The sequence below is a fragment of the Eucalyptus grandis genome, chromosome 4 (genome assembly GCF_016545825.1).
Source record: "Eucalyptus grandis isolate ANBG69807.140 chromosome 4, ASM1654582v1, whole genome shotgun sequence".
Lineage (NCBI taxonomy): Eukaryota > Viridiplantae > Streptophyta > Magnoliopsida > Myrtales > Myrtaceae > Eucalyptus > Eucalyptus grandis.
The window spans coordinates 13,028,100-13,054,899 of NC_052615.1; the positions used below are offsets into that span (position 1 = coordinate 13,028,100).

At 39.0% G+C, this 26,800-nt stretch overlaps 1 pseudogene; it reads left to right on the forward strand.

The window, feature by feature from the left end:
• Positions 1-1,582: 1,582 nt before the first annotated feature.
• On the forward strand, positions 1,583-21,009 carry LOC108959194 (annotated as a pseudogene).
• Positions 21,010-26,800: the final 5,791 nt, after the last annotated feature.

The following is a 26,800-nucleotide window of genomic DNA, read 5'->3' on the forward strand; positions in this document are numbered from 1 at the left end:
AACTGAATCCCACTAAAAAAAACAATAATCTCGATGCGTAATTTCTATTTAGCAATTGATTTGCATATGATGGGTGATTAAGAAATGAACCTTGTCATAAAAGAATGCTAAAAGTGAGAGTTTGATAAAATAAATAAATAAAAGCTAGTGAATGCGAAATGAAGACAATAGTGAGGCCGATTAGGAAACCGTGGGCATCATCACATGCTCTTACGCAATATCATTCACCCGTTCTTAAAATGTGGTTGGTTTGATTAGTCTAAATTATTTTGAAATGATTCGTGCTTGAATTAGTATCGCCACATCAAATACTCGAAACTTAGTTGTACAAATAGATTATAGATTACAGATGTATATATTCTTATAAGGTAGCTATTACAATTTTAATCCATGAAACTCAAGTGTGGAGCTTGGAATTTTCATCAATTAGAATAATTAATTATTAAAAACCCCATTTTCAATTAACAGTTTAAACTTTTTGAATAGCTAAAGTCAGCCGTGATCTCGTAAAAACTCATCTCATCAATCGGGCAACAATGAAATGAAGAGACGCGTGTTTATTTTATTCCCTTATGTCGCGACCTCTTTTTTTTTTTTTTTTTTTTTTTCGGCGCTCGCGATCGGGTACGAGCGCCTAAAGGAGGCTAATGGCTCGGCTGAATTTAATTATGCCCGGACTCTCCCAAGTCCACCAATTCACGACTTTAATAATCTAAATTTTTAACCTGTAAATTAATTTTTAAACGGAATCGCCACTAATTGATTTGGAGTGGGTCGATTAGAAACCCAAGCGAAGTATCGGGAGAAATACTTGCTCTGCGCAACTGAGAGAAATTAGGATCGGGGACTTGATTACACTAGTTAATCACTAATGCCCTTTCGGTACCTAATATTGTTTAAACCCTAAGGCTTTTTGGATTTTTGAGAGATTTTCCATGCATTTTTGGAGGAAAAACATTTTTTTGAGTATTTTTCTCATTTATTGAACATAAAAGGGATTTTTTGATATTTTTTTTTTGGAAAAATACAAGTCTTTTTGGCTTTTTCTGAATTTTTTTTTTTTGGCTTTTTCATGAATTTTTGGCCTTTTTTGGATTTTTGGCATTTTTTTTGGAAAATATGAAATATTTTTGATTTTTTTAATTAAAATATTATATTTATTATTATAAAAACGAACCGGGTTGGACTCCTGGGTTGGGACCGACCCAGTTCGCAACCCGCGAGACCTGGATGGGCCCGCGTTGCGGGCCCGGCCCAGGATTTTTCTGTTTTGTTTTTTTTTTTTTTTAATAAATAAATAAAAACAAGCCTGGCCTAAATAGCCCTACTTTCCAAAAGGGACCCGGCCCAAGCGCGAGGGCCCAGGTTGGCTGGAACCCTACCCGAACGAGACCCACGCCCGACCCACTTTCGGCCAAAACCCTACCCGGTCACTGACCCGCCTTCGACCCGGTTTACAGCCGCAGCTTGCTTTGCCCTATTCCTATGTCGTCCGGCGAAGACGGTGGCGAAGACGGCGGCGACGAGCGGCGATACAGAGGACAGCAGTGGTAGGAGGATGTGGTGTCGTGGCACGGCGACGATGATGGGTGGAGATGTAGAGGGGAACGGCGAACAGAGTGCGACCGAGGACTGGATCCCGCGGTGGCTCGAGGCGACGGGGACGGATGGCGAGCGTCGGTCGGCGAGTGTCGTTACCTGTTCACGACGAGTTGCGCAAGTCTGCCTCTCGGTTCCAGTCGGCACAGCACGGCGGTGGATGACGGCGTGTCGCGGTGGCCAGATCTCGTGGATCCTCCGCAGATCTAGTCTTCTGCTTTCCAGATCTGAGGGCAAGGGATGGCAGCGGCGCACAGCGTCGGAGGGTGACAACGGCACAGCGGCTGACTGGAGTTTCGGCGTGGACGGTCGACGGCGTCAAGAAGGACTGCAACGACGGTGGGGTGTTGAAAGCAGTGGCGATCCGGTGCAGTGACGGCGTCGTGGTGGTCGGGAGCTTTCGGCTTGGCGCAGGGATGGCGTCGGGCAACGTCGACGGCACCTCCTTTCTCCTCGAATCCGACCTTCCCTCCCTCGATTCCTCTCTCGCTCAGCCCCTTCACCCGCTCGGATCTCTCTCACTCAGGCCAGATCCGAGCCTCCACCGGCCGGATCTGACCTTCTCGGACTCGCTCGCCGGCGGCCTCCCCCGAAGTCTCTTAGTGGGAGGTCAGCCGAGCTCGCAACCCGAGTTCTCTCAAGCTCGCTCTTCGATTCTTCCCCCGAAGTCTCTCAGTGGGAAGATCTCGGAGCTCGCTCCTACCGTTCATCGACGAAGGTGGTGCCCTTTTATAGGCGAGGGAATCCGGTCGACGGAGCTTCGACCGCCGGTCCCCTTCGCGCGCCTGGCGGTTCTCCTCGGCTGAACCGGCGTCCCATCCGAGCTCATCCAGCGAAGCATGCTTGGCATTGATGGCGCTTCACGATCTTATCTTCTCCGGCCGACGTCGGCCTACTCCCCTTGGCCGTAGGCCGTCCTTCGCGCGCGTCGTCGTCTTCTGTGCGCGTGAGTTGCAGAGGCGTAAGGGGAAGAAGAGGAAAGAAGGAAGAAGGAAGAAGAAGGAAAGAAGGGGGCCGGGCTTTGGGGAAAATGGTTGGGCCTTGGCCTACGTGGAAAGAAAAAGAGGGGGTTGGGCTGGCTTTTGTTTTTCTTTTGGTTTTACTATTTATTTGTTATCTACTTATCCGAAAAGACAAAATAAATTAAAAACTTGATTAATAAAATTAACCTAATTAAAATTGAGGTGTCAACACCTTATACTTTATTTAATAGTTTAATCTTGTTTTAGGAAAAGTTATGATTATTTCGTTATTTGGACCTCTCAAACCATCATTGCATAGAACGATATTGAGATTGAAACTATTCTCTACACCAACTCCAAGTTATTATTAATTCGCACATCTTATAACTTTTCTCCATATCTACTCCACAAGTGATGATCTAATTCCTCCCACAATACTTCTTTTCTTCATAAATATATGGAATAAATATATTGAAAGTTCTAAATTTGTCCCAGAAGTATAATTGAATTTTAAAACTTTCAAAAAATTGTAATCAAGTCTTAAAAAATTTGGGACTCAATTGCATTTTTATGATAAATTTTAAGAATTAATTGCACTTTTCGAAAATTATAGGACTCGATTGCACTTTCATGACAAATCTTAAGACTTAATTGCATTTTTTTGAAAATTCTAGGACTCAATTACATTTTGATGACAAATTTTAAGACTTTTATTACATTTGTATATATAACCATCCGACATTGAACGCGTGCATTGCACATTCCTCCTGCACTCTAGTAATTTAACGACCACCTGTTAAATGTATTGACAAGTTCATATGACTTTAAATAATTGTATTATGATTTAAATTCCATATCAATGCCCATTCATAATCTCCATAACGAAGTGATTGGGCGACTGCTTATATATCCTAATAAATTTATCTATGTTAAATGAGTTGAACACCAATCATTTATTTTTGTTTTGAAAGAGAAGTATATGAAAATTACCTGAAAGAATCAGTAAATCAAATTCCACTTGGTAAAATAACACTTTGACTATTCTTCCTGCCTTTGTTGCACGTGGAATATCTTTTCATGACTCAATCTACGTTAATTTCTAATAATTTATGAGAAATCTGAGGGTCAACATCATTATATGACTTGTTGAGTGACCTCACTGATAAAATATATATGAGAACATACTTAATTTTCCCGGGAAAAATTCATATTAGGTGGAAAATTTTAAAATAGTAGACTTATTGCGGCGCCACCCCAGAGTACACTTAGGGCACGTTTGGTAACGATTCTGTTTCAGGAAATAAATTCTAATCATAAATGATTATTTTTAATTCTGTTCCTGAGAACAGATTCTAAGCATTTTAAGCGGTTTGGTAACTGTTCAAAATTTATGATTATAGAATAAAATTGCGTTTGGTACTGTGCTAATTGATTTTGTTCCAAATCAATTTCTTTTAATTTTTAAATATTTTTTATACTTTTTCCTTTTTTTTTTTTTCCTTTTTTACTTTTTTTTTTTTTTTCTCCTATTCTTCTTCTTCTTCAGGCCGGTCGCTAGACGAAGGCCAACAATCTCACCGGAGTGTCACCAGCCCTCGGCGAGGCCAGCCTTTGTTGAATGAGCCTCACCGACAGCTGGGAGAGGCTCGCCCAACCCTCGCCCAGTCCCGCCAAGGCTCGGCCTCACCAAATTTGGCGAGGCCAAGCCTCACCGGTGGCCAAGCCGGCCTCGTCGGGGCTGGGCGAGCCTCACCGGGGCTGGGCGAGCCTCACTAGTGGCTGGGCTTGTCTCTGGTGAGCTCACCGGACCTCGCCCTGGCCTGGCGAGCTCACCAAACTGGTTGCTGACGACGGGTAGTGGTGGATAGTGGCAAACAACAATAGAGGAGGGGAGAGAAGGGTTCCACTTTTTTTATTATTTTTTTCTTCTTGGAATAAGAATCAATTTTTTTAAAAAAAAATTCTTGATTCTACTTCAAATCTGTTCCCGGGAACAAAAATTTTACCAAACGCAATTCTGTTCCTAAACTGATCCCGAGAACAAAAAATTAGAATTAGGCACTGTTTGAATGGTTACCAAGCAATACCTTATGTTTCAAGATTCACGTGGCGGATGTTGATGGTTCTCGTTACAATTGATCATTTTGCCGCCACCTCGTCACTTCACACGGCCTCAAGATACACGTTTTGTGGTCCATCCAGGATGGGGATTTCTTTCGCATGTAGCCGCGGATGAAAGATTAATGAGACATATCAATTGCCCAAAATCTATCTTTTATTCACAAACTTATAGTTAAGTATAATATCGAATAAAAATTGTGTACCTTTTGCATATATCTATGCAAATGTCTATGTATCTCTTAATAAAGAGTATATGAACCTATTTTTAGATTTTATTAGATGATAATCTAAGGTAACAAAATTATTTCGATATCAATTAAAACCAATTGAGCATATGCACAATCAATATATATATATATATAAAAGATCAATAGAAATATTCTGATTTTTCCTAATGTTCTCTCAAACTCAAAGTGGTGTTTTGAATAAATTGGCAATATGATCAACTCATGGTAGTAAGATCGGTCCAGCAAGTTATGCAACAACACGCTGACATGGCTGCTTCCAGGCTACGCAACAACAAAAGAGGCTAACGTGGCTGCGATACTGCGGTATAGGGACAAAAGAAGAGGCCTGTCACGACCTGAATTTCTATAAAATGTTAACCTTGAATGCGCATATAATTTAAATGCACTTAAATCCACCCATAAATAATGAATTTATCTTCTATTGTACAAATAATTTAATCTTAACTAAAATACATCAAAGTCTTATGTACAAAAACCTGTTTCTACTGTCGGTGCACACTTTGGTTCAATCCCTACAAGTGATTTTCGGAAGAGTTAATCTAAAAGCTCTTGAACTACGGATGGACATCCTTGCCCATCGACATGCCATGGCCACCGAAATCGGGGGAACCACCGAAGCTTCTCAGCAATCCAACTAACTCATCGTTGATGTTCTAGTAACAGTGACAAATCAATGGGGAACTCACTCAAGCAGCCCCACGACGACTCATGCAATAGAACTACATTTAGTATATAGTATTGATGATTCTGGTACATACACATCTTGATATTCAACACATGAGAGCTTCGAAAAGTAATGACGGGGGATTTATCCCACACATCTAAAAAATAAAAGGAGTGTGTCGAAACCAATAAATGAAATTTCTAAGTCTAAATAAGAAAATCCTCTTACCACTTAACATTTTACCAACAAATAATGTGAGTGCAAAATAATTATATTTGACTAATGCAAAAGGAAATGCACTATTTTTCCTGTAATGATATACCATGGAAAGTATTAACAACACTACACAAGATTATTCAGTAAAATGCAAGCAGGTGGCATACTATTTCATGATGCGTAGATACCATATACGATAGGTGAGTTCCTACTTGTCATTGGTTAGGACTATCTCATTTCACGAGACATCTTGACTAACAAGGCATCATGACCACCAACTCATTGGGGATGGAATCATTTATACCTTTTGCCACACCTCTTACCCTATTCATCACGGGTGTCCTCTACATTAGCAAGGACAAATACATCATTGTTCATCCACATGATGATGGTTATTTATTAACATCATACCATGGCTATACAAGCCATATCATACTCCGATTGCACAAGTCACGCCATTATAGGATTTTGTATCATCTCGACCTTATAGAGAATTGTTTTCTACGGTAAAACATGTACCTAGCTCCAAAGTCTCATTGATATACTTATATAAGGAAATTTGCTCAGTGGAAAATATGTTGTGGCAAAGGTCTTAATTACGTGGCATTAAGGACATACACATTATTATTATTATTATTATTATTGGTGCTGGAGGAACCGACTTGCAACCGACAGTCGCGCCGTAAACCCCCAAGTGACACTTAAGCAGGAGGACCCACCACCCTTGAGTCACACTTAATATACCTAGTGTCTCCCCTGGGTTTTGAACCCTTTACCTCTGGGCTGAAGATCAGCAGGGCCTTATCCAATGGAGCCACCGCGGTCGGTGGTGACATACACATTATTATTATATAAAAATTCCCATATATATCACAATACTTGGAGGAAAATAAAGAGAGGTGGTACACTCAACTATGTGATTTCCAAAGTAGATATTTCGTTATCAAAATATCTAGTAAATCAGTACGTAAACAAGGAAATCAATGTTCATTCCAAGCATTGATAAATCAGAAAAATAGTTTGAACTCACAAAAACGTTCCATGAAAATTACTAAATACTAGGAGAATCACAACTAATAAATTAATCGAACCAAGAACAAATATTCATCAATTTAACCCTAATGGTATCGCTTTCCAAAAACTGCGGGCACTGGAAATATAATTCGGACCTCCCTCTACTACACTATTAATAATCCAACCAAAATTTCCACTTGTGACATTTATGGCCTTCAAATTCTTATATATTATTAATTGACGAAAGAATTTCCGAATATCACAAGGCCAACGTGACCGCAATGTGTGAGACAACAGAAGAGGGTGACTTGGCTATGGTGTAGGGAAGCAAAAGGGACAGTGACTGCAGTGCAGGGATAGCAGAAGAAGCTTACGTAATTGTGTGGCAAGCCACGCGATAGCAAAACATGCTAACGTGGTTGCGTGACAGGCTATGCAACAAGTTGACATGGCTTCGTAATAGGCTATTGATGGCATCACTAGAAGAGATGAATAATGTTGAAGCTCGACCTCGAAAGAGAGATACCAATAATAATTGTAAAGAGAATGACACGAGATGCGAAGTGCGCTCTGAATGTGCACCCTTAATAGTAATTTAAAAAAAAAAAAAAATGAGATGCAAGGTGCACTCCGGGTGCGATGTGCACCTCGTGCACCAAGATTGCTTAGTTATAATACTAAGATAAGAATAATGGGGAAAAAGAATTGTGTAATTTATGCATATTTTAGTTTATATATTTTGGTGTATCTAAAATGAAGAGTACATGAACCTATAGGTTATATTAGATTACTATATAATGTAACAAAATTATGACATCAATTATAATCAATCGGGGATATGCATGATTAAAGGATATATAAGCACATTCCCGAAATATAGAGAATTAGTGTAGTATCCTAATTATCTTTAACCCATATGATGAAGAGTAGAATTTTTTTGGTCATCTTTACCCAAACTTATGGCCGCATTTTTTATATCATGATTTATGACTGGGAATTAGAATTTTTTACGTGTGAATTTTGTTAAGATATGCAACAGCCGAACGTCATATCTTCGATGTTCTACCAAGCATAAATAATACCATCTTCAGACCATCTGCTCTAACTTCGACTCATTCCACTTGCATTGCCAGGTTAGCGGATTATTTTCTTCAGTAAGATATTCATCTACCTTAAATAGATTTTTTTTCGTGGTTAAAGAAATCCTAAAATGGTTTTCGGTTGTCTAAAAGCGCACAAATAGAAAAATCCTTCAGCATTAAATTCTGGCCTTTGAAGATAGATAGGAAAAAGGAGGAAAAGAGAAGAAATGACAAAACTAACTTTGCTTTCATGCAAAGTTTCCAGTCAAGTCCTCTTTTTCGGTGGCAAGAAACTTCCCATGTAAGCACCATGAAAGCTTGTGAGTTCAGACCTATTGACATCGTTGGTTCCATCACATTCATGCAATGGCCGAACGTCATATCCTCGATGCTCTGCACTTTCAGGCATAAATAATACCATCTTCGGACCATCTGCTCTAGCTTTGACTCGTGTCACTTGCATCGCCAGGTCAGTGGATTGTTTTCACCAGTAAGATAGTCAGTGGATTATTTTCATCAGTAAGATACTCATCTACCTAGAATCGATTTTTTTTTCGTGGTTAAAGAAATCCTAAAATGGTATTCGGTTGTCTCAAAGTGCACAAATAGAAAAAGCCTTCATCACCAAATTCTGGCCTTTGAAGATAGATGGGAAAAAGAGAGGAAAAGAGGAGAAATGACAAAACTTTGTTTTCAGGCAACGCTTCCAGTCAAGTCCTTTTTTTTCAGTGGCAAGAAACTTCCCATGTCAGCACCATAAAAATCAATGGCCTGTGAGTTCACATCTATCGAGGTCATTGGTTCCATTACATTGATAATCGACACAAGAAGAAAATCCAGACGGCCCACGGTATCGCAAGAGGGTTACCCGATCGTCGCAATTATTTCAACATGTCTCAGCAATTTCGTCGTCATTTCCTCTTTCAGTACCAATTATTTCCGGACACATTTCCGGACGTGCTGTATGTGGACAGGGAATGAATTCCCTGACACGCTGTATGTGGACAGGAAATGAATTCCCTGGACATATTTGCTAAAGATAGACAGCGTCCAGTTCCAACGATTGGACAACGAACGAGGCGTTCCAGTTGATGATAAATGAAGGTCGCTTCATGTCTGGTGGGCCATCGGAAATCCTTTGAAGCCAATCGCAATGAAGGGCAAGGAGGCTCGCATATATCTGAACTCTAAAGATTTTCAATTTTAGGTAGGACTTAGCAGTTCTCAATCCAATCCGATTATGAGGTGGAATTGAGAACTGAATCGAAATGATTGATTTTCAAATTCTAAGACTGGGAATTGGAATGACTGGTTCTAGAACCGAGAATTCAACCGACCGACCGGTCCAATCCATGGAACCGGTAATTTGTTGTTTGAGGGAAAAAATAAATTGCGAAAAAGAAGCTCTTCAAAAATAATACATCATCGTACATGGACCGTATAATACATGAGCAGAAATGTTACTCTTTTCTTCTTTCCTTTTTAGTACGATTCATATTTTCTTGTTCCCAACCATGCTCTGTTTCGTATTGACTGCTTCGAGGGCCTTGGGAATGTTTTGGAAGTTCTGATCTCTTCATTAGTCCAAGTGATCTGCTAAGCGCGGCTCAGAACATGAGTGGCATCGTCGAGGTTTCTTGTTGCAGAGGTGACATGAAGAAATGGAGAGACTTGATTCCCAAGGTGAAGAGCCCATCACTCGTCCTCTTCCCTGCAATGCCAAGCAAGTTACCTGCAAAAATGGATTTTAATATAACTCTGTCACACAAATCTCATCATGGACTGATCGATAAGATGAATCCATAACAGTTCTAAGGGAAGGTAAAGCAGAAAGCAAAAAGGGAGAGGTGAAAGCAAAACCTAAAAAGGGCAGAGGGTTTTTCTCAGTTATATATATATCAATCAGTCCAGTCTATTGGTCCAATCGGTCTGATTCCCATCTTGGAATTGAAAAGTAAATTGACCGGCCACCGGTTTCAAGAATGGGAACTGAGAATTGGACCGCCCTCTCCAGGAACTGCCTAGAACCGGCCGATCTAGCCCTACTTTTAGGGGGAAACGAGTAACTTAGGAAGTTTTAACAAAAGAGGAAGTTAAAATTTGATAGTTTAAGGAAATTTATTTATCATGAACTCATATGTGTCATTCTATACACACCTTAGTAATGTAAATAAAGTTTGATTAGTAAATCCTACACTAATGAAAATGGTAATGAAATGTAATATTACTTGAATGCAATGAAAAAAAAAAGGATTGAATTAATGTTGTACATCCGTCACAATACTAGTTAAATATAATCATCATACTTTGCATTCACAATTTATACTATAGCAACTTAGTCAGCGCAATGGACTTTACCTAGAAAATCACACTAACGGATATAATGTGCAACTATCACTTAGCGTCGAAGATAGAACTGAAAACAATGGTTGAAATGATCGATTAGCACTTGTTTGTGTAGCACTTGGATTCCTCAACCACCAATTCTTGATTCTGATAGGTTTTGAGAGTACAATTTTAGCACTTGTTTGTGTAGCACTTGGATTCCTTAACGGCCAATTCTTGATTTTGATAGGTTTTGAGAGTACAATTTCCTGGAGGAAGCCAACTCATTTGGAATTGATATGCCAAGGATCAACGAGACGATTTGAGCACTAAATAACACTAACACTGACACACGAAAAACGACACGATACGACATAACATGCTGACATGTCATTTCAAAAAAAAAAAAATAGAAAATTCCAACATGTCTAGGCACATTGTTTATTAATATATATTTTTATGTGATTATTCAATCAAATTAATTTGCTTCAAATTCACAGATAAATAAATAATAAAAAGCCTATAATAAATTTCCATTAAAAACATCAATCTACCATTCGTTAATATCATTCATTGTTTCAATTTGACAAATTCAACTCCACTCACATAATCCATAAAACTTGGAGGGAAAAGAAAAAGGCAATTTGTATTCTAGACTTGTGTGTCAAAGCATGTTGGAAGAGAAGAGAAAAAACAAACTTATGGTGTGAATTGTATGTCATGGAAAGTGAGAATTGGCAGAAAAAAGAAGATTGGATTTTTCTTGTTTCCCCATTTATTATTTTTATTATTTTTTATTTTCTTACATATTTATATTTCAACCCCGCATTTATTGAAAATTTTTAAAATTGACCTCATGTGTGTCACGATCATGTGCTAGAATTGTCGGAATTCCTAACTTGCGTGTTGGGACAGTTGACCGAGTGCCAGAGAATGCCGAAGAGCATCGAAGAATGTGAACACTTCAACACGATATAAAAGCTCTTAAAAAAATATCGGTGCTTCCTAAGTTTAACATAAACAAAGATAGTATAGCATTGGACGGATGACACAAATGCTCGAGGAAGCAAAGAGTTCATACTTGACTTCGCCATTGATCTTAGCTATGCAATAAGCTATGCATCCTTGCCAAGATCCAAGAAAGGGTGTTAGGCCCTCGCCCAGATCTTGGCAAGGGCCATAATGCCCTTATGGGCTATAAGCAAGGGCGTCACAAAAAGAAAAGAAAAGAAAAATAGATGGGGTCTTAATACCCATTATGACCCAGTTTGAATTGACAAATTAATTGGTAGCATTTTGAGGGAAATTTGTCCAAAATGTCTTAATCATAATATGCTTTTTTTTTTTTTCAATTTCATCCTAAATATTTTAATTTTATCAATTGAATCATAAACTTACTCACATTTTGTCAATTGAATCCATCCAGCTAATTTTGATAAGAAATTATTAATGTAGACACCAATCCTTCTACATGGCACAACGATACTAATGTAGACAATTTTTTATAATATTTTAATAATTATTCGATTTTATTTATTTATTTTCCTCCCGTCTTCCTTTTGTGGGTGGCCGAATAAGCTGGCCTCGAATGGGCAAGGTTTACCCTCACTTGGGCAAGAATAAGCGTCAATGAGGGCTCTCCTTGCAAGATTTGCCTAGCCCAAGGCGGCCTTGTGAAGCGTCGCTTGGGCGAGGGCAAGGCCTAGCGAGGGTCTGCTTCACAAACTTTGGCTTGGTGCAGCTAAGCTTTTTTGAAGGCTCGACAATTGCTTGTACAAGGCTTGGAGAATGAGTTGTTGAGCTCATCGAGATTTGGAGGCTCGGCCATGGTCGCCACGAGTTTCGAACCGATTTTGGTTTGTCTGTCTTTAGTAGCCTTAAGGCCCCGATTCTATGACAATGCCGAGCTCAAAACCTACCCACCCTAGCCATCCAGATCGGGATCGTGCATTGCCCCTCCTCCAATTGTTAAAGCTGTTGTTTGCCCCTCTGACTCTGCCCCTAACTCTTTCCATCTTTGTCTGTGCGTGCTTTGCTCAATCACCTGACAGCACATTTGTTTGGCAATGGCCACCAAGCTCGCTGAGATCTCGACGACCATAAGCTTGATGAGCATGGAGGAGGAGAATTGAGCTAGCCGAGAGGGAGTTCAACCGCGGTAGCTAGGCAATGTCATGCGGTGGAGGTTGTGATTGAGAGTGGTTGGTGGCCAACCCTTGCCGAGCGCCCAAGGGATGCCAGCCCATCTGGCCATTGCTTGTGGATGGTAGTCAGCCACCAACAAAAGGAAGGAAAAAGACAAAAAAAAAAAAAGAGAAAGAGTGCCAAATCATTAAAGATTCAAAAACGAGCATAGGATTTGTCAAAGTGCACGCATGAACATGTTAATAAAAGAAGTGCTATATGAAGAATTGATATTTATGGTGTGGTTAATATATTTAGTAAGCTCATACTTTAATTATTTAAGTTTTTGAGTGAAAGTGGATATATATTTTTCTTTTATACTAAAGTAGATCGATATCAATTGGTTCAAATTGGATTCTCTGTTGATATCATCAATATGATGTAACCATTACAATTCTGCCCTTACATTTCTGTTGAGCTACTTCCCAAACAAATTGTGTCATCTAAATTCCATCTCATTTTTTCCTAGATCGCACATTATTTCCAATTTCATCTAATTTATTCCTTGTTGACGTGTTTTTCAAGTGTCTCTCCTGAAAACTACAATAATTTATTTTCCACCTCAGAGCAAGAGAAGTCCCTTTTTGTTTCGTGCCTCACATCCTCAAAAGTACAATAATTTATTTTCCACCTCAGAGCAGCAGAAGTCCCTTTCTGTTTCGTGCCTCACATGCTAATCAGACCTTCGTCGAAGATGGCATCCAACAAAACTCAGTGCTACGCTCAGGATTCACGTTTTGACAGGACAGCTCCTAAAAGGAGCCAGCTCAAATTCATGTATAAATAGACCTAATTGGGTCATGCAATCTCCCATTCAGATAAGCAAGCCAAATTCTTCTCCCCCAATTCTTCATGGAGGCCCATATATCCTTGATTCAATCTCTTGTCAATACCATCAAAACAGAAATACTCCTTCCCGACATAGGCATGAGCTCATTCCTCTGCCCTTCACCATATGACACTACATGGTTGGCGATGATTCCCGATCCTCGCCGATATGATTGTCCCATGTTTAAAGGGTGTCTAAATTGGGTGCTTCATAATTAGAATGAAGAAGGGTTTTGGGGAGATTATGATTATGAAGAACAAGAAATGTTCGATGGAGGGGAGTGTCTTGCTTCAACCCTCATTTGCATGATCGTGCTCAAAAAGTGGCATGTTGGTTCACCTTTGATAGAGAAAGGTACCATTCACTTAACTTTCAAATAAGTGCTAAAATATAGCCATGGAAAGCATAATTTTTCTTTATTTACATCAGGATATGGCCATCCTAAACATAGTTCTTCCTTCGAGGATAAAAGTTACTTTGGTGAGTAGATTAATTTTGTGATTATGAAAGACTTTGTACTTGATTGATCAGGTAACTTTGTTATCCTTTCAACTCATGGTCTAACCCACCAAATCTAATGTGGTTTCTAGTTAAAATAAGTCTATCGATCATCAATTATAGTCAAACTTAAGTCAACATGGACATGAGATCTCTAATATTATGAAAGCGTATAATAGATGATGCAAGTAGCTATTGCATTAGCTTCCTTATCGAAATGCAACAGTCATATATTTCTTCACAAACTCTTCTCTAATACTTCTCCATTTTTTTCTGAAAATTTCACCTTTCAGGATTAAAGTTCATTCATGAGAATGCGGAATTGCTTCTTTTGAGAAACGGGCATGGAAAGTTTTCTCGTTGGATAGCTATCATCTTGCCTGGAATGGTTGATTTGGCGTGTGCTGTTGGTTTGGAGATCATATTCCCCGAAAGCACCAAAAGTGCCATTGCAAATTTATTCAGCAATCGGCAACGAATTCTTGAAAGGTAATTCTAATACTTCCCTTCTTCACTGGTCCAATATTACCGTATGTTTTTCTATCAAGCTTACTTTTTGCATTTCGGGCACGATACTTTGAAAAATTAGTACTCGTATAGCCTCTCAACCATTTCAATCCGGGTCAATTTCAATCCCTCGACCAAATCGGCATGCGATTGCGTTTGTCTCACCTTTTTCACTGGAAAGCTGAGTCGCGTGGAGGAAGTGTGACCCAACTGCTCCGATCGGTGTGTTTGTGCTAGTTTTGACTTTCGACTTTTTGCTTTTGACTTGTCAATTACCCTTTAGGTTTCTTTTCTTATTTTGTTGAAGGAACTTACTATATAAGGAAGATCTCTTTATCAGTCGACCAACTTAACGATTATTTGTCAAAAAATAAGACCTACCACAATTTTGGCTCAATGATAGTAAGTCTTCAAGAGTAGACAAAAGGGCTTTCAGGCCCTCATATCTAAAAGAGAAATATAAGAAATGTCAACATTTTAACTCACTGGTCGTTTCTCTTTTCATAATTTCCGGACAATACAATGCGCATGTGGAAAAAGCTCTGGACAATACGAAATGCATGGGGAAAGCGCCAAAAGGTATTTGGGGCCTAGTTCTCCGGCCAAGAAAATATCGCGTGCATCTTGTGTAGCCAACATAACAAAAAATAAGACTCTTGAGAGCACGACACATGTCTTGTATGGGATCCAAATGTTAAACCAAATTTTAAACTGAGCGAGCAGGCCTTTTTCTTGAGAGAATGCTCTGCATGCGGCTTCTCTTTGCGTCGCAATTCGGCGATGGCGGAGGCAACTTGTCGAGGCAAAGTGTTAGTTTATCAAACGAGGGCTTGGTCATGACTCAGAGAGAGAGAGAGAGAGAGAGGGCACAGTTGGGAGGGGCCAACAGGTGGCTCATTGGTCGGACAAGGGCTTCGTGGTTTGTCGAAGGGAGAGAGAAGGGGGCAGAGTCGAGCAAAGAGAGAGAGCGTGCAAGACGAGTCGAAGCCGGAGACGGAGGGGCAGCGCGTCGGCTCATCGGTCATAGAGAGGGGCGCAGAGAGAGACATGAAATGAGGTCGCATGCAGAGGAGAGAGAGAGAGCATTCTCTCAAGAAGATGGCCCGTTGGCTCAGTTCAAAATATGATCTGATATTTGGACCTCGCAAGTAACACGTGTCGTGCTCTCAAAGGCTTTCTTTTTTATTGCATTGGCTACACAAGACGCACGCATTTAAAGCCACCCAAAAGACACGGTCATACCGATTAGCATTTTGACCTTTTGCAGGGAGAAACTCGTGGACAGGAACCAATATTACCCATTGTTGTCATATCTTGAGGCATTGCCTCCAACATACAAAATCAGTCATGAAACCATATTGAAGCATCAGGACAGCGACGGCTCTTTGTTTCAATCGCCCTCTGCAACAGCAAGTGCATACCTATCCACCGGGAACGAAGCATTCTTGGCTTGTCTTCAATCTCTTGTTTCGAATTGTACTTCTAACGGCGGTAGGTGAAAACTAGGTTCTAGAGATTTTTAGATACTTTCATAATACATCCTTCTTGTTTCCTGACTAATTTCATTTCACGAAAATTATATAGTGCCACTTTCAAAAAAAGAGCATAGTATTACGTAGTAATTGATAGATTGTGATTGATATGAGTTGAAGGAAATGTCGTGTATATCGAGAGCATTTAAATTCTCTCGTTCTATATATATATTTGGTTTCTTTTAACATGACTTATTTGACCAATTAGATGGCCTCAAACTGGGACCCATCTGCCCACAATAGGAACAGAGACTTTGAAATTTTTCAGCAAATTTGGACTGTAAATGCAAAACCAAAGATTTTGATATTTCAATGGGCAAAATCCTTCCGATCCTTGTTTAGGGACTTGAAACTAAAATCTTGCTTTTAGATTAACTAGGCTATGTTTGGTGTGAGACACGACTTCAAATGCTAGATCACTAAAAGCTAAATTAATGAAAGCTAAATGAATATGAGTAGAGTAATTATAGCTTATACAAACAATGTTGAGTTTAAAAATTTATTTATTAAATTTATATAGTTTTCCATTTATAACGTTCATAACCCTTGAAATTTTTTGGCTTTTCTTGATGATTAAAACAGTTCCATCTCTATATCTCACTGAGGAAGAGCTTTCAAAACTTTCCATGGTTTATCAACTAGTGAGATTAGGGTTGACCGAGTACTTTGATCGGGAGAAGGATGAAATTTTGGCACGGATCTATAGGTTAGTAAAAGTTTCCTTATCCTATGATCTTTTTTCTTTTCTTTACCTAGAAAATCCACTACTGAAAAAAAAAAACAGAGAGCATAGGGGACGGGAATGCAGTCCTTAAAAGCCCAAAGCCCGTCCCTACAAAGCTACCGCGTAGCGACTGCTTATAAGGTCACCAAAATTTTCCATATGACATCTCTAACTAATTGAAGCATATTGGCTGTTCTTTTTTTTTTTTTTCAGGAACTACAAGCATGAAAAGCCAATCACAAAATCAATTCATTGGATCGCTGCTGAGCTATACAAAGATTGCTTGGAGTTCTGGCTTTTGCGCATGCATGGTTATAGTGTATCACCATGTACGAGTTGCAAACTATATAAATTCCTTGGGAAAAGTGTCGGAAAAGTATTAAACCTATTACAATGATGCCAACTTAGTCATTATGACTAATTTTAGCCAGATTTTATTAATGTGGATGCCAGCCAGCCTATGTTGCACAACCGACGCTAATATAAACAATTTTTAATAAAATTTAATTTATATTTTCTTTTATTTCTCTCTTCTTCTTCTTTTTTCCCTTTCCCCTTCCTCTAGCTAGTTGTTGAACCCTGGTAATTGGCCAGAGCCGAGGGACCTCGCTAGCCTTTGGCTCGCCTCACTAGCAACTAGCAAGGCTTGCCCTTGCTAGTGACAACAAGGGCAAGCCTTGTCATGGCTAGCTAAGGCTTGCCCTAGCCGGTTTTGGTGCCTCGCCCATGGCCGATGAGGTCCCTCACCCTAGCAACTGACTGGAGGAAGAAGAAAAAAGGAAGAAAGAAAGAGAAAGAAAACAAAACAAAAAAAGGAAGAAGAAGGAGAAATTAAAAAAAAAAAAGAATTCAAAAAAATATTAAAATATTATTAAAAAGTGTCCATGTCAGCATTGGCCAATTAACACAACACAACCAGCATCTAAATCAATAATATTTAGTCAAAATTAGCCGAAAGGACTAAATAGGCTATGGGTCAAAAGTTTTAGGATTAAATTGGCACAAATGCATAGGTGTTAAACTTTTATGATGCTTTCCCCTTAGGTCCTCCATCAGTTCCTTTTCCTTGGGGTCTTTCATGGATGATATCTTGAAGTGGTTCCATTAATTTTAATTATATTCTGCATTTTGCAGCAAGTTTTTGTTGGTTTTTAGATCATGAAGAAGTTCGAGATCACATCAAAAAACATTATGAATACTTCTCCAATGTGCTCCTTAACGTTTATAGAGCTAGCAATCTTATGCTTCCGGATGAGCATGAACTCGAGAAAGCGAGAACTTTCTCGAAAAAATTTCTCGAGAAAATCACATCTGGAGGAACAAGAGGTGAAAGCATCATCTCTTCGAGTCATCGCAGAATGGTTAGTGTAAATATTCGGTGCTTCTTTTCTTTCCGTATAATAAGTTATGGCATTGGTTAACGCTTGAAATGTCCGTGTAGATTGAGCACAAACTGAGTCTTCCATGGATGGCTCGCCTGGACCACCTGGAACACAGGAAGTGGTTGGAGGAAAAAGATGCTTGCGTACTATGGATGGGAAAATTATCTTGCCATAGGTATTAATATCTTAAAGTAGAATTATAATTTTGCTTTATCACTTGCTATAACATGCAATTAACTTTTTGCTTTTCTTTGATTTCATTAGGTCATCATTGGTTCATAATCAAGATATTCTGCAACTTGCTCTGCACAACTTCGTACTGAGACAATCTATTTACAGAATGGAGCTTGATGTAGTAAAAGGGTATCTATGCATATGGTTTAGTAATAATTGTTAATTAGCAAAGAATTATTTCCAACGACTCTTCATTAATAAATGAGTCCAGGTGGTCTGAAACAACCGGACTTAGCAAGATGGGGTTCGGTCGAGAGAAGACAACATACTCTTATTTTGCTGTCGCCACTTCCGTTTCTCTACCTTGCAACTCTGACATACGAGAAGTGGTTGCCAAGAGCGCCATCATAATAACCGTTGCCGACGACTTTTTCGACATGGAAGGTTCACTAGAGGATCTAGAAAAGCTTACCAATGCGGTTCAAAGGTATGCTTATCAACTAAACGATGTATTATTGGCATTTTTACCTTAAAATCATTCAAAATATTAATATCCTTCTTGAGATAACAAAAAGATGGAAAAAAAAAATTGCGTCTTATGCGATTTGAACCTATACCAAAGGCTTAGTATTTTTCTAACTCTAACTTACTATATCTACAATTTATATCAAGAGGTACATTCACTAAACCATAGGACCGGAGCTATTGTGTCTAGATACAAAATTAGTGTATGTATTGTTCGTGGGTTTCTATACTCATCTCCCACAGCATCATGGTCCATTCAATTAGGTTGTGTTTAGTAACATTTTTGTTCAAAAATTATTCTAGGAAATAGAAATAACAGAAATTGAAAAAATTATTTCTGTTCCAAGGAACAATTTTTGAATAAAAGAACGCGTTTGGTAACTGCACAAAATTTATGTTCTTGGAATAGAAAAAGAACAGAAACACGTTTAGTAAACTTGTATAACTTTTTATTTCTTTTAATTTTTTAATTTTTTAAATTTTTTTTCTTTTTTTCTTTTTCTCTTTGGCCTGTCGCTGGCCACCACCGTCACCGGCGACCGGCTGGGCGACATCTAGCAAGCTCGCTGAAGGCTAGCCTGGCCTCGGCAAGTCTCGCCAAGCCACCGGCGAGGCTCGGCCTAGCCTAGATCCGGTGAGGCCAAGCCTTGCCAGGGCCAGGTTGGCCTTCGGCGAGCCAGGGCCAGGCCTGGCCTCGCGCCGGCTGGGGAGGCTGCGTGAGGCTCGGCCTCGCCTGGGTTGTGTGAGGCTCGGCCTCGCCGAGCCACCACCATGCGACGCCGTCCTTGAGGTGGCCAAGCGAGGCCAAGCCTCGCTAGTGTCTGGGCAAGCTCGGCCTCGCCGGGGGCTTGCGACGCTCCAGCGAGGTCGCCAGCCCTCGACAGCCGATCACCGGCCATGGCCACCAGCCAAAGAAAAAAGAAGAAGAAAAAGGAGAAAAAAAAACAAGTTTTGTGTTTTTGTTATTTTGTTTCTTCAAAAAGTGTTCCCAAGAACAAGAAAAATAGATTTTTTGTTCCCGGGAACAAAAGTGTAAACAAACGCGTTTCTGTTCTTTTTTGGTTCCCTAGAACGAAAGAACAAAAATTTGTCTTAACAAAAAAAAAAAAAAGAACAAAAATTTGTGTTCCGGGAATAAAAACAAAAATAAACAAACAGCCCCTTTGTTACCCTCAGGATCGTCTCTTTTTGTGGGTGATGAACATTATACCAGGTGGGATGGTGAAGGCCTAAGTGGGCATGCCAAGACCATATTCAAAGCCCTCGTTGATCTCGTCACCGACTTCAGAGTGAAATGCTCAAACAATCAGGGAAGGACATCAAGAAAAACCTCCAAGATATAGTACGTCTCACGTTCCCATGTTATACTTCTCTTTCTTTGACTTTCTACATCAAGCAATATGTTTCTTTTAAATGGGCTAAAACAGTGTGTTTGATTTGAAAGTGGGGTGAGACATTTCATTCATGGCTCATGGAAGCAAAATGGAGCCGAAGCGGAGGTGCGCCTTCTATGCAAGAGTACCTCGATATGGGCATGACATCTATCGCAGCACACATCTTAGTCCTTCCCTCTTCATGTCTTGCAAGCCCCACGACCCCGTTGCATCAGCTGTGCTCTAGCCCCTACCAGCCCATCACCAAATTGCTCATGGTCATCACTCGCTTGTTGAATGACATCCGAAGCTACCAGGTAGATTTTTTAATGTTGCATAGCATGCGTCTTGAGGCTATTTGAACTATTCAATATGATAGAGCTAAGCCTGGCCGCTGGCCAAGCGGCTATAATTGGCCGCTGCTCCCCAAGTAGTACTTGTTCATTGTTGTTCTTATTGTGCACCTATGTACACTGCATCTTATTTCGTCTCCCTGTTTTAACGATTGTCCACTCACAAGCCCCTCTTGCTTGTCTCTCTCTCACATTACAGAAATAAGAAAAGCAAGGGAAATTGAACTTTGTGCTGCTATACCTAAAGGAAAACCCCGAGGCTAGCATTGAGGACTCCATCAACTTCGTGCAATATCTGCTAGAGCAACTGAAGAAAGATTTCCTCCAACACGCCCTTGAGGAGCCCTGCAGCTTGCCTAAACCGAGCAGGCGGCTCCACCTCGGGTGCTTGAAAGTGTTCCACATGTTCTTCAACTCCTCCAACCACTACGACTCAGACATGGACATGTTTCACGACATCCAGAAAGCCCTTGTAGTCCCGCCACGAATCCCCAAACTGAAGTCCCCGATGCCTTTGCCGGAGCAACTGGGTCCGAAGCCACGGGTGTCTGTGACCAAGAGCCTGTCCGGTCAATTCAGCCTCGAGCGTTTTCCTAGGAAGAGCTTTGTTGGGTGTCAAATGCCTTCCCATAATGGTCCGGCGAATAGATGGGAGAAGATGTACAAGTTATCTAGTTTTAAGTTATGTTTCGCTTAGTTATAGCAGTGGCAAATCTTCATGTACCATAGTCATGAACCAATCTTTTAGGTTCCCCCTCCTGAAGCTACTTTGGTTTGTATCAATAATGAATAAGCGTGTAAGAGCAGAGTCCCCGCCCCAAGTAGCTTAGAAAGATGTGTAAACTGTTCATTCACTTCAAAAAGCAATGGTATTTCGTGCTTCAATCTCATTGTTGTCCGTGTGGAAAGAGTTGCAAGTCCATCTCCTAATTCTGTGTTACAAAAAAATTGGTCTATGGTCATATTTGATCGAGATTAAGTTGTAGTGGGTATGATATATACATTAAATTAAATCTGAACCATTGAAAATAGTGAGTTGGATATAACTCTCAAGTGGATTCCATTAAATGTGATGCTTGTCTAATTTCATTTTAGCGACTTAGTTAGGTTGGCTGAATTATTTTGTGTGTGAGAAAGATATCATTTTAGTGACTTAGTAAGGTTGTCTGAATTATATTGTGTGTGAGAAAGATATCACTTTTGATTGTGAAAACTAAAAATTGTGGACTTGAGCACATGAGAAGAAACGAGATCATGAACCCCGGATGCACCACTTGCAATGGTACGAGGACCACTACACCTCAGCTGGTCATCGTTGCTTCCGCCCTTGGCGACAGTTGTGACATCCGCTTTCCACCACCGCTCGCCATAGATTTTCATCACCAACCCCTCTAATCTCGGCTGACTCCTTTGCCGCTGGTTTCCACTCGCATGGCCACTACTTGTCCATTTTGTCGCTGGACCCGAGCTTAGCCTATGTGCTTGAGCCTCAGATCTCATATATGAGTTCAAGCCTACTCCAGATTCGAGATCCAGTACTCAAGCACAGCGTTACCGAGCCCGAGATCCAAGCTTGCGCTCGATTCGAACCTCGATATGAACCCAGGTTTGTCACAGCCACGTAACCTCCGCCCTCAGTGGTGAGGGTAATGCTGAAGGGGGAGACTGGAGGGGTTGGCTCACACCCGAGGTAAACGCTAACAGGAAAGGTGGAGGGCTCCAAAATTCGATTTAAAAAGTCGAAAAAACTTGGGAGAAACAGATGGGCTTCCGACACAAAAAAGAAAAAAAAGAAGAAGAGGGAAACAATTTCCCTAGAGGGACTACCGGAAGAAATCAATGTGGCTAAATTTAGTGTGGCAACTATATTTGGTTAATTGGAGAGGATGGAATCCATATTGATTCCGGTATATCTCACCAGATTTGACTGTTTGAATTTAGTTATATTTTCGATAAAAAAAAAAATCAGTTTAATATATGTACTAAATTGGTTGAAAAATTGCAATAACATCGTTAAAATCATGCATAGCAACATGTCACCAACTCACTAGATTTAATTTTTATTAACAAAAGAAGATGTGGAAAATTAAATCGAACGAGAATGTTTAAGAGTATTGTGAGAGAGTAAATTAGAGATTTTACATGAATGTGAACAGAGAAGTCACGGGATAAATTGAAGGAACACCATGAGAGTAGCTTCTATCCATGTCAAATTAATTAAACATGAAATAAAGGAAGGGATTCAAAAAAGCCACATTCTAGACATGTTTAGAGTAAAAACAATGAAGGAAATTAAAAACAGGAGAAATGGGCTAGAAGCCACGTGCTTTGCTTCTTGAAGAAGCCAATTAGCTTGCCCAGGTTCTTTTGGTTCTTGAAGAAGCCACGTGCTTTGCTTCTAGAAGACTATATTTTTCGTCTTTCTCAAATTATATTATTTTTATTATTGTGTTTTATTTTCACATATATATTTTGACTTTTCATTTATTGAATTTTTTAAATTGACCTCGATATCAGAATCATATGTCGGAAACTTGTATGTTAGAATTTCGACTCGAGTGTCAGAGAGTGTCGAGAAAGTTGAACAGGTGTCGAATTTTCCGACATATGTTGACTGAGTGTTAGAAAGTTTTGGAGAGCATCGCACATGTGTCGAAGTGTCCGACACGACACGAAGAATCTTGAAGAATGTTAGTGCTTCATAGGAGCAAGGAGAGGAGGCGACGGTTGCTGGGGAAGAAACGAAAGCCTTGTGCAGGGTGATTTTCTTTTCTTTTCTTTTCTTTTTTTTTGGAGGGAGGGGAGGAAGGAACCTCGTGTAGCGTGACTTCAATTTTGGGAAGTGATAGGCATAGGTGGTGGGTGGCGTGGGGGAAGAATGCAAAGGGTGAAATAAATGGGTGGGACCCATTTAGCCCCAAAAAAAATATCGAATGTTAACTAAATTTATTAATAAATGGTAAGGCTAAAAAATAAATAAATAAGTGGGTTAAAAAATTATTTCGAAAAATAAAAGCACTAAATGTTAAATAATGATAAATTTTGATCACCATAGAAAAGTATAAATTTAATTTGACTCTAATCTTTCGTTAGTCATTTATTTCATCGATAACTTTTGTTAAAGTCAAAAAATGTCTTTCCAATTTTTTATGAATAAATTTATTAATGTTATTAGTGCAGATTCATTATAGGCTCTTTTTTATTATCTATTTATTTATGAATTTAAATAAATTAATTTAAATATAATAATTTATCATGTATATATAAAAATATTCATTTAATATACAATGTGTCCCAACATATTGAAATTCTCTTTTTCTAAGAAATGACGTGTCAGCGTGTCGTATCGTGTCGCGTGTCGCGTGTCGATGCTACTTGGGTCTCCTCAAATGTAGTATAATTTATTTTCAACCTCTAAACAAGAGAAGCCCTTTCTATTTCATGCCTAAAATACTAATCACAATTACATCAGAGATGGAATCCAATAAAACTTAGTTCTATGCTCATGATTCACATTTTGACAAGACTGCTCCCCAAAGGAGCCGGCTCAAAGTCATGTATAAATAAACCTAATTGGACCATGCAATCTCCCATTCAAAGAAGCAAGCCAAATTCTTCTCAACAAAATCTTCATGGAAGCCCAAATATCCTTGATTCAATCTCTTGTCAATACCATCAAAAGAGAAATACTCCTTTCCAACATAGTTTCGAGCTCATTCCTCTCCCCTTCACCATATAACACGACATGGTTGGCGATGGTTCTTGATCCTCACCAGCATGATTGTCCCATGTTTAAAGGGTGTTTGAACTGGGTGCTTCATAATCAGAATGAAGAAGGGTTTTGGGAGATTATGATTATGAAGAACATGAAATGTCCGATGGAGGGGAGCGTCTTGCTTCAACCCTTGTTTGCATGATTGTGCTCAAAAAGTGGCATGTTGGTTCAACCTTAATAGAGAAAGGTACCATGTGCTTGACTTTCAAATAAGCACTAAAATATAGCCATTGAAAGCATATTTTTTCTTTATTTACGCAAGATATGGCCATCCCGAACATAGCTCTCGCTTCCAAGATAAAATTTAGTTTGGTGAGTAGATTAACTTTGCGATTACAAAAAACTTTGTACTTGACTTTTGCTCAGGTAACTTCATTAACTTTTCAACTCATAATCTAACCCACCAAATCTAATGTGGTCTCTTGTTAAAATAAAGTCCATTGATCATCAATGAAAGTCGAACTTAAGTCGACATGGACATGAGATCTCTAATATTATGAAAGTATATAATAGATGATGCAAGTAACTACTATATTCGCTTCCTTATTGAAATGCAATAGTCATATAGTTCTTTACAAACTCTCCTCTAATACTTCTCCATTTTTTTTTCCTGAAAATTTCACGTTTCAGGATTAAAGTTCATTCATGGAAATGCGGAATTGCTTCTTTCAAGAAACAAGCGTGGAAATTTTCCTCGTTGGCTACGATGGCAAAGTGGGGAGGGAATGGAGGCGAGGCAGTGGTGAGCGATTATGATGAGGCGCCCGAAAGAGAGCAAAGATCAAGAGGTAGAGACCAAGCAAGGGAGAGGAGAAGGTGACTGCTAGGATTGTTGGGCTGTTACTTTACTGGGGTTGCTTTTTCAATTTTACGAAGAAGAGCAAGGCCAAGTAGCACCGACACTAATACGGGACACGCGACACGACACGACTCGACATACCGACACGTTGTTTCTCAAAAAAGGAGAATTCCGACACATTGGGACACGTTATATATTAAATATATATATTTTTATATATACATAATAAATTATCATTTTATGATTATTTCAATCAAATTAATTTGAATCAAATTCATAAATAAATAATTAAAAAAACCTAGAATGAATATACACTAAAAATATTAATCTGACATTTATTAATATTATTCATTATTTTAATTTGACAAATTCAACTCTATTTTAATAATTCATAAAACTTGGAAAAAAAAAACAAGCGATCCATATTATGGACTCGCATGTTAGATATGTTGGAAGAGAATAAAAAAAAAAAAAACTTAAGGGATGAATTGTGTATCATGGGAAGTAGGAGTCGAAGAGAAGAGAATACTATATTTTTCTTATTTACCAATTTATATTATTTATATTATTGTGTTTTATTTTCGCATATATATATTTTGACTTATCATTTATTGAATTTTTAAAATTGACCTCGATACTAGAATCACATATCGGAAACTCGTATGTTAGAATTCCGACTCGAGTGTCAGAGAATGTCGAGAAAGTTAACCAGGTGTTGAATTTTCCGACACGTGTTGACTGAGTGTCTAAGAGTGTCAGAGAGCGTCAACACGTGTTGAAGTGTCCGACAAGATCCAACACAACACGAAGGCTCTTGATGAATGTCGATGCTTCATAAGAGCAAGGAGAGGAGGCAACGGCTACTAGAGAAGAAACGAAAGCCTTGTGCAGGGTGAATTTCTTTTCTTTTCTTTTTTGGAGGGAGAGGAGGATGGAGCCTCGTGTAGCGTGACTTCAATTTTGGGAAGTAATAGGCATAGGTGGTGGGTGGCGTTGGGGAAGAAAGCAGAGGGTGAAATAAATGGGTGGAACCCATTTAGCCCAAAAAAAAAACGTCAAATGTTGACTAAATTTATTAATAAATGGTAAGGCTAAAAAATAAATAAATAAGTGGGTTAAAAATTATTTCAAAAAATAAAAGCACTAAATGTTAAATAATGATAAATTTTGATCACCATAGAAAAAATATAAATTTATTTTGACTCTAATCTCTCGTTAGTCATTTATTTCATCGATAACTTTTGTTAAAGTCAAAAAAATGTCTTTCCAATTTTTTATGAATAAATTTATTAATGTTATTAGTGTAGATTCATTATAGGCTCATTTTTATTATCTATTAATTTATGAATTTGAATAAATTAATATGAATATAATAATTTATCATGTATATATATATATATATATATATTCATTTAATATATAATGTGTCCCAACATGTCGAAATTCTATTTTTCTAAAATATGACGTGTCAACATGTCGTGTCGTGTCCTGTCGTGTCGTGTTGTGTCGCGTCGCGTGTCGCGTGTCGATGCTACTTGGGTCTCCTCAAATGTAGTATAATTTATTTTCAACCTCTAAACAAGAGAAGCCCTTTCTATTTCATGCCTAAAATACTAATCACAATTACATCATAGATGGAATCCAATAAAACTTAGTTCTATGCTCATGATTCACATTTTGACAAGATTGCTCCCCAAAGGAGCCAACTCAAAGTCATGTATAAATAGACCTAATTGGACCATGCAATCTCCCATTCAAAGAAGCAAGCCAAATTTTTCTCAACAAAATCTTCATGGGGGCCCAAATATCCTTGATTGAATCTCTTGTCAATACCATCAAAAGAGAAATACTCCTTTCCAACATAGTTTCGAGCTCATTCCTCTCCCCTTCACCATATAACACCTTATCCTCACC